The sequence below is a fragment of the Carettochelys insculpta genome, chromosome 23 (genome assembly GCF_033958435.1).
Source record: "Carettochelys insculpta isolate YL-2023 chromosome 23, ASM3395843v1, whole genome shotgun sequence".
NCBI classification, from domain to species: domain Eukaryota; kingdom Metazoa; phylum Chordata; order Testudines; family Carettochelyidae; genus Carettochelys; species Carettochelys insculpta.
In genome coordinates, this window is record NC_134159.1 from 15,001 (window position 1) to 23,399 (window position 8,399).

Sequence of the window (8,399 nt, forward strand, 5' to 3'; positions counted from 1 at the left end):
GATTTTTATTTCATTTGATTCTATATTATCTTTCACATACAGCACCACTCCGCCACCCGCTCGGCCCATTCTATCCTTCCGATATATTTTATATCCCGGTATGATCGTGTCCCACTGATTGTCCTTATTCCACCAGGTTTCCGTGATGCCTATTATGTCAAACTCCTCCTTTGATATGAGGTACGCTAATTCCCCCATCTTATTGGACAAACTTCGAGCATTTGTCCAAAAGCACTTTAAAAAACTACCACTATTCATATGCCTGTCCTTCCCTGATGCATTGGATTCTTTTACATATGATTGTTTCTCATCTGATCTGGCCCATACTCTATCATCTCCCTTCTTCTCTTTCTGACTGAATTCTAGTGAATCTCTATCAATGGAGTCTCGCCTAAGAGAAGTCTCCGTCCGATCCACGTGCTTCTCCGCACCAATCGGCTTTCCCCCATCTCCTAGTTTCAACACTGCTCTACGACCTTTTTAATGTTTAATGCCAGCAGCCTGGATCCACCTTGGTTTAGGTGGAGCCCATCCTTCCTGTATAGGCTCCACCTACCCCAAAAGTGTCCCCAGTTCCTAACAAATCTAAACCCTTCTTCCCTGCATCATCGTCTCACCAATGCATTGAGATTGTGAAGTTCTGCCGGCTACCTGGCCCTGCGCGTGGAACTGGAAGCATTTCTGAGAATGCCACCATCGAGATCCTGGATTTCAGTCTCCTTCCACCAACCTAAATTTGGCCTCCAGGACATCTCTCCTACCCTTCCTTATGTCATTGGTACTTTCATGTACCACGACAACTGGCTTCTCCCCACTACTGCATATAAGTCTGTCGAGATGCCTCGAAAGATCTGCAACCTTTACACCAGGCAGGCAAGTCACCATACGGTTCTCCCGGTCATCACAAACCCAACTATCTATATTTCTAATGATCGAATCACCCACTACGAACACCTGCCTCTTCCTAACAACTGGTGTTCCCTCCCCTGGAGAGGTGTCCTCGGCACGAGAGGATACCATAGCACCCTCTGGAAGGAGGGTCCCAACTATGGGATGGTTTCCCTCTGCCCCCATCGACTGCTCTCCTTCCCTGAGCCTTTCATCCTCCTAAACAGCATCGGGGCTGTCAGATTGGAGGTAGGATAGCCCGACTACATCCCAGAAAGCCTCATCAACATAGCTGTCTGCCTCCCTTAGCTCCTCCAGTTCAGCCACCCTGGTCTCGAAAGCCCACACTCAGTCTCGGAGGGCCAGGAGCTCCTTGCATCAAGTGCACACATAAGCCACTCACCCACAGTGTAGGTAATCATACATATTACACTCGACGCAATAAACAGGATAGCCCCCGCTCTGCCACTGGTCTTCTGCCTCCGTTTCCTCCTCGGATTTAATTTAATGCCATATGGGGTTCTTAAGTAAAAGTTTCAGATGGGGATGTTATAAAAGATTTTAGGACATTAGAAGTATCTAGATCCCTCTAAGCTCCCCCTCTAAACTCCCCTCTCAAAACTCCCTCCTGTTAGCAGTTGGACTGTTTGCAAGAGCCCTGGTCGCTTACCAGCGGGGTTTAAAAGGCTCTGGCCTTCCTGATATCCCCTCCCTCTGGCTACAGCTCAGCCAATCAGCACAGAGGTTTAGATTTCGAACCTAATCAAGGCTCACAGCTTCCAACTGCCAGCACACGGCCTTTCAAACACACAGCTCAGCACTCCAAACTCCACACAAACAGACAAACACAAGCCCAGAACCCCCAAACACAAACACCCAACACTCCAGACAGCCACTTACCTCATGGTGCTGTAGTTTGCTCCCTCCTTCACCAGAAGAGCCCCTCTCAAAACTCCCACCTGTTAGCAGTCGGCCTGTTTGCAAGAGCCCCAGTCTCAAGGTCCTGTGCTCCAACCCCTTAACCATTTTTATTGCTCTTCGCTGAACCTGCTCCAGGAAATCCACATCCTTTTTTACACTGGGGGGACCAAAATTGGACACAATATTCCAGATGTGGCCTCACCAGTGCCGAATAAAGAGGAATAACTACTTCACAGAATCACAGAATCATAGGGCTGGAAGGGACCTCAGGAGGTCATCTAGTCCAGCCCCCTGCTTCAAGCAGGATCAACCCCTACTAAGTCATCCCAGCCAGGACCTTGTCCAGCTGGGACTTAAAATCCTCAAGGGATGGAGAATCCACCACCTCTCTAGGCAACACATTCCAATGCTTCACCACCTGCCTGGTGAAGAAATTTTTCCTAATATTGAACCTACACCTCTCCCTCTTCAACTTCTGACCATTACACCTTGTTCTGCCATCTGATACCACTGAGAACAGTTTCTCACCCTCCTCTTTAGAGCTCCCCTTCAGGAAGTTGAAAGCTACTATTAAATTACCTCTAAGTCTTCTTTTCTGGAAACTAAACAAGCCCAAATCCCTCAGCCTGTCCTCATAGGTCTTGTGCTCCAGACCCTTAATCATTTTTGTTGCCCTTCGCTGAACCTGCTCTACTAAATCCACATCCTTTTTATGCTGGGTGGCCCAGAACTGGACACAACTACGTCTGCAAGTGAAGCCAACATCGAAATAGCTTATTTCGATGTTGCGACATCGAAATAGGCTATTTCGATGAATAACGTCTACACGTCCTCCAGGGCTGGCAACGTCAATGTTCAACTTCGACGTTGCGCGGCACCACATCGAAATAGGCGCTGCGAGGGTACGTCTACACGCCAAAGTAGCACACATCGAAATAAGGGTGCCAGGAACAGCTGCAGACAGGGTCACAGGGCGGACTCAACAGCAAGCCGCTCCCTTAAAGGGCCCCTCCCAGACACACTTGCACTAAACAACACAAGATACACAGAGCTGACAACTGGTTGCAGACCCTGTGCCTGCAGCATGGATCCCCAGCTGCCGCAGAAGCAGCCAGAAGCCGTGGGCTAAGGGCTGCTGCCCACGGTGACCATAGAGCCCCGCAGGGGCTGGAGAGAGAGCATCTCTCAACCCCCCAGCTGATGGCCGCCATGGAGGACCCAGCAATTTCGACATTGCAGAACGCGGATCGTCTACACTGTCCCTACTTCGACGTTGAACGTCGAAGTAGGACGCTATTCCTATCTCCTCGGCTGCGTCTACACGTGCACGCTACTTCGAAGTAGTGGCAGTAACTTCGAAATAGCGCCCGTCACGTCTACACGTGTTGGGCGCTATTTCGAAGTTGAAATCGACGTTAGGCGGCGAGACGTCGAAGTCGCTAACCCCATGAGCGGATGGGAATAGCGCCCTACTTCGACGTTCAACATCGAAGTAGGGACGTGTAGACGATCCGCGTCCCGCAACATCGAAATAGCGGGGTCCTCCATGGCGGCCATCAGCTGGGGGGTTGAGAGATACTCTCTCTCCAGCCCTTGCGGGGCTCTGTGGTCACCGTGGGCAGCAGCCCTTAGCCCAGGGCTTCTGGCTGCTGCTGCTGCAGCTGGGGGTCCGTGCTGCATATACAGGGTCTGCAACTAGTTGTTGGCTCTGTGTATCTTGCACTGTTTAATGAAAGTGTGTCTGGGAGGGGCCCTTTAAGGGAGCGACTTGCTGTTGAGTCCGCCCCGTGACCCTGTCTGCAGCTGTGCCTGGCTCCCTTATTTCGATGTGTGCTACTTTGGCGTGTAGACGTTCCCTCGCTGTGCCTATTTCGATGTTGGGCTGAGCAACGTCGAAGTTGAACATCGACGTTGCCAGCCCTGGAGGACGTGTAGACGTTATTCATCGAGATAGCCTATTTCGATGTTGCAACATCGAAATAAGCTATTTCGAAGTTGGGTGCGCGTGTAGACGTAGCCCTCATGAGGTTAGCGACTTCGACGTCTTGCCACCTAACGTCGAAGTTAACTTTGAAATAGCGCCCGACACGTGTAGACGTGACGGGAGCTATTTTGAAGTTGGTGCCGCTACTTCGAAGTAGCGTGCACGTGTAGACGCAGCCACTATTCCAGATGTGGCCTCCCCAGTACCGAATAAAGAGGAATAACTCCTTCTCTAGATCTGCTCGAAATGCTCCTCCTAATGCACCCCAGTATGCCGTTAGCTTTCTTGGTTACAGGGGCATACTGCTTACTCATATCCAGCCTTTCATCCACCATAAACCCTTGGTCCCTTTCCATCGTACTGCTGCTGAGCCAGTCAGTCCCCAGTCTGTAACGATGTTTGGGATTCCTCCGCCCCAGGTGCAGGACTCTACACTTCTCCTTATTGAACCGCACCAGATTTCTTTTGGCCCAGTCCTCCAATTTGTCCAGGTCCCTCTGGATTCTCTCTCTACCCTCCAAAGTATCTACGTCTCCCCCTAGTTTTGTGTCATCCGCAAACTTGCTGAGGGTGCAGCCCAGTCTCTCATCCAGGTCATTAATAAAGATGTTGAATAACACTGGCCCCAGAACCGAGCCTTCCAGCACTCTGCTTCAAACAGACCGCCATCCAGATATTGAGCCATTGATCACTACCCGTTGGGCCCGACCATCAAGCCAGCTTTCTATCCATCTTATAGTCCAACGATCCAATCCATATTTCCTTAACTTATGGACAAGAATGTTGTGGGAGACCGTTTCAAAAGCCTTGCGGAAGTCAAAGTATATCACATCCACTGACTTCCTCGTGTCCACAGAGCTTGTTACCTAGCCATTTGTCATAGAAGCTGATCATATGGTGAGGCAGGACTTGCCCTGGTGAATCCATGTTGTCTCCTTTTGATCACTTTCCCCTCTTCCAAGTGCTCCAAAATGGATTCCTTGAGGATTCCCTCCATTATTTTCCCAGGGATTGTGGTAAGGCTGGCGGGTCTATAGTTCCCTGGATTGTCCTTCTTTCCTCTTTTAAAGATGGGCTCTACATTTGCCTTCTTCCAGTCATCTGGTATCTCCCCTGACCTCCAAGAGTCTTCAAGGCTAATGGCCAAAGGTTCAGCAATGACCTCTGCCAATTCCCTCAATACCCTGGGGTGCATTAAATCCCGACCCATGGACTTGTGCACATCTAGTTTTTCTAGATAGCTCAGAACTTGTTTCTTCCCACAGATGGCTGCCGTCCACCTTCCCATAGTGCATCATCTAGGACCGCCATGTGGAAGTTGACTTTGTCCGTGAAGACTGAGGCAAAAAAAGCATTGAGTACTTCAGCTTTTCCTGCATCATCTGTCACTAGGTTACCTCCCTCATCCAGCAATGGCCCCACACCTGCTCTGATTACCTGTTTATTGTTCACATGCCTGTAGAAACCCTTCTTGTTACTCTTCACATCCCTTGCCAGCTGCAGTTCCAATTGTGCTTTCGCTTTCCTGATAAATGCCTGGCACTCTCCAGCCATATGTTTATACTCCTCCTGAGTCACCTGTCCACGTTTCCATTTCTTGTATGTATCCTTTTCGAGTTTAAGCTGACTAAGTATTTCCCTGGTAAGCCAAGCTGGTTGCCTACCATGTTTCCATTTCTTACTATGTAGCTGGATGGTATGTTCCTGTGCCTTCAGTAAGACTTCTTTAAAGTACTGCCAGTTCTCTTCAACTCTTTTCCCCTTCATCTTCATTTCCCATGGGATCCTGCTCATCCGGTGTCTCAGGGAGTCAAAGTCTCCTCTCCTGAAGTCAAGGGTCTGTATGTTACTCCTCACCTTTCTTACTTTTGTCCAGATCATGAAATCTATCTCATGGTCACTGCAGCCCAGGTTCCTGCCCACTTCTATTTGTTCTTTCAGTTCTTCCCTCTTTGTGACCAGCAGGTCAAGTTGCGCACGACCCCTGGTCGGTTCCTTCAGCACTTGTACAAAGAAGTTATCTCCAACATTCTCCAAAAATGTCCTGGATTGTCTGTGTGCTGATGTATTGGTCTCCCAACAAATGTCCAGATGATTAAAGTCTCCCATGAGAACCAGGGCCTGTGATTTGGAAGCTTCACTTAGCTGCCTGAAGGAAGCCTCATCTGTCTCATCTCCCTGATCTGGCGGTCTATAACAGACACCAACTACAACATCACCTCTGTTATTTCCACCTCTGAGCTTAACCCAAAGACACTCAACTGGATTTTCTCCTTCCTCATACGGGAGCTCTGAGCAATCATACTGCTCCCTCACCTAGAGCACAACTCCTCCTCCTTTTCTCCCCTGTCTGTCCTTCCTAAACAATTTATAATCTTCCACGACCGTGCTCCGGTTTTGTGAATCGTCCCACCAAGTCTCCATTATTCCAACCATCTCTGACTGTGCCAGGGCCTCTAATTCTTCTTGTTTGTTCCCTAGGCTTCTGGCATTAGTGTACAAGCATCTTAGAGAAGGGGCCAATTGCTCCACTTTCTCCTCTTCACCCGGGAAGCCCACTTGTTTCCTCCTCCTTCCCCACTTACCTCAGGGATTGTGTCACCTTTCCCTGACAAACCTAGTTTAAAGCCCTCCTCACTAGGTTTGCAAGCCTGTCCGCAAAGATGCTCTTTCCTTTTTTAGTGAGGTGGATCCCGTCTCTTCTCAGCAGTCCCTGATCACGAAAGAGAATTCCATGATCAAAGAAACCAAATCCTTCCCTGATACACCACCTACGCAACCACGCATTTACCTCTGTGATTCGACGATCCCAATGCGGACCCCTTCCTTCCACAGGGAGGATAGATGAGAAGACCACTTGTGCTCCATATTCCTTGATCTTCCTTCCTAGGGTTATGAAATCTGCTGTGATCTCGTCAAAGTTGGTCTTGTCTGTATCATTGGTTCCTACATGATGAGATCCATTATTTGTTTCTAGTGCCGCCTTGAAGGGCACAAGAGAAACACCATGTAAGAAGGTAAAACAGGTATAGGGCTCCTCCTGAAGGCGAACCCTCAGACAAACTCCCTGTTAGTTGCTCCTGTTCGCTGCTCACAGGGTTCACTGGGGCTGCCTTCTTGTAGAGCTGCTAGCTGGTTAGGCCTGGCTCAAAGCCTTTGCTTCCAATCTGATCAGCCCTTGAAGGCCAACCTGGAAGGAAGCTCTCCCAATTCACACCTTGCAAACACGCCAAACCACCAAACACGCTTTCCAACTGCCCCTCTCTGCAAAACAGAGACACAGGCAGCTCTGCAAATTGCCCCTCCCTGCAAAACAAAACAAATGCACAGACACCACAGACAGAAATTCAACCCACCAGCTCACAACGCAGCCCCCCAGATGCCACACTCACCTGAGTTCCTCTAGGATGCTCTCCCAGGCAAACTCCCTGTTTGCTGCTCCTGTTCCATGTGACTGTGCCTAACCCTGTGCAAGCTCTGGCTTGTTTTCTGCTTTTCTCCAACTGGGGAACAGCCTCTTCAGGACACATCTCCTGCCCCACAGCTGAAATGAGCCCCACAGTTATGAGACCCCCACTGAGGGACTGGCCGATTTCCTCCCACTTTGTGATGCTGGCTGCAGACCACATGCTGCTTTGGAGGTGTCCTTAGTGACAGGTTGGTGGTGGGGAGCAGCCTGGCTCAGAGACGTTATGAAGATTCTCAGGCCACATGCAGTCATGGTCCTCCCCTCCTCCTGCACTGCCCCCTGTGGCTTTTGAGACTTCCCCTAGAGGTGTCGGTACCAGCTGCCCCACCGCCAGGTGCCCAGAGAAGGACAGGTGAGCTGGGCTCCAGCCTGGGACTCCACCTCTCTCCTGCTGTCTCGTGACTTTTTAGCCTGGTCTTAAGTGCCATACCTGCAACAGGAATAGCCTGGCAGCTCCAGGACCAGTTGTGAGGGCCTCAGGAGAAGCCATGAGAAATACCACCTCAGACTGCATCTTCATACACTGATGAGTTCTTGGGCCCCCAACACATTGCAGCCAGATTGGTGAGTCAGCCCAGCCAGACACCTGGCTCCAATGGGCCTCATTCATCCAGCTGGAGGAAAAAGGACTCACTCAGGTACTTCTGGGGATAAAATAGCCCAGCCCTTGGAGAAGATGAGGTCTACAGTCAAAAACACCCAGGTCCCACTGAGATTTGAACTCAGATGGCAGGATTCAAAGTCCTGAGTGCTGCCCCTTACACCATGGGACCCATAAACAAAGCTGCTTTCTGAGCATCCATGACTCTTTCCTTGCTGGTGTTGTGGAACCCTGTTCCCGTGGGGTACAGTGTCCCCCAAAGGTCTGAGGCTGGAGGTCAAAGCAGTGAGGTAAGAGTGAGATCTAAAAGGAAACTTTATGATGCGTGCATGCAGGCTGCCAGCTTCCAGAGAAGTGGGAGCCCTGAGAACCACTTCCAAGGACTCGTTATACAGTTTGTTTAGTCGTTAATTGTCTTCTTTAACATATGAAAGTCTCAGCAGAATTGCCCTGAGCCCTGTCTGTAAGCACCAGCTGTGCTTGAGGCCAGTTTATACTACAAAGGTACCTGATAACCCAGACAGAGGAGCCTACAG

General features: G+C 50.0%; 1 non-coding gene across 1 annotated transcript; it reads right to left on the reverse strand.

The window, feature by feature from the left end:
- Positions 1-7,963: 7,963 nt before the first annotated feature.
- TRNAQ-UUG (transfer RNA glutamine (anticodon UUG)) lies at positions 7,964-8,035 on the reverse strand. The gene has a single exon. It is a non-coding gene; the product is annotated as a tRNA-Gln (tRNA).
- Positions 8,036-8,399: the final 364 nt, after the last annotated feature.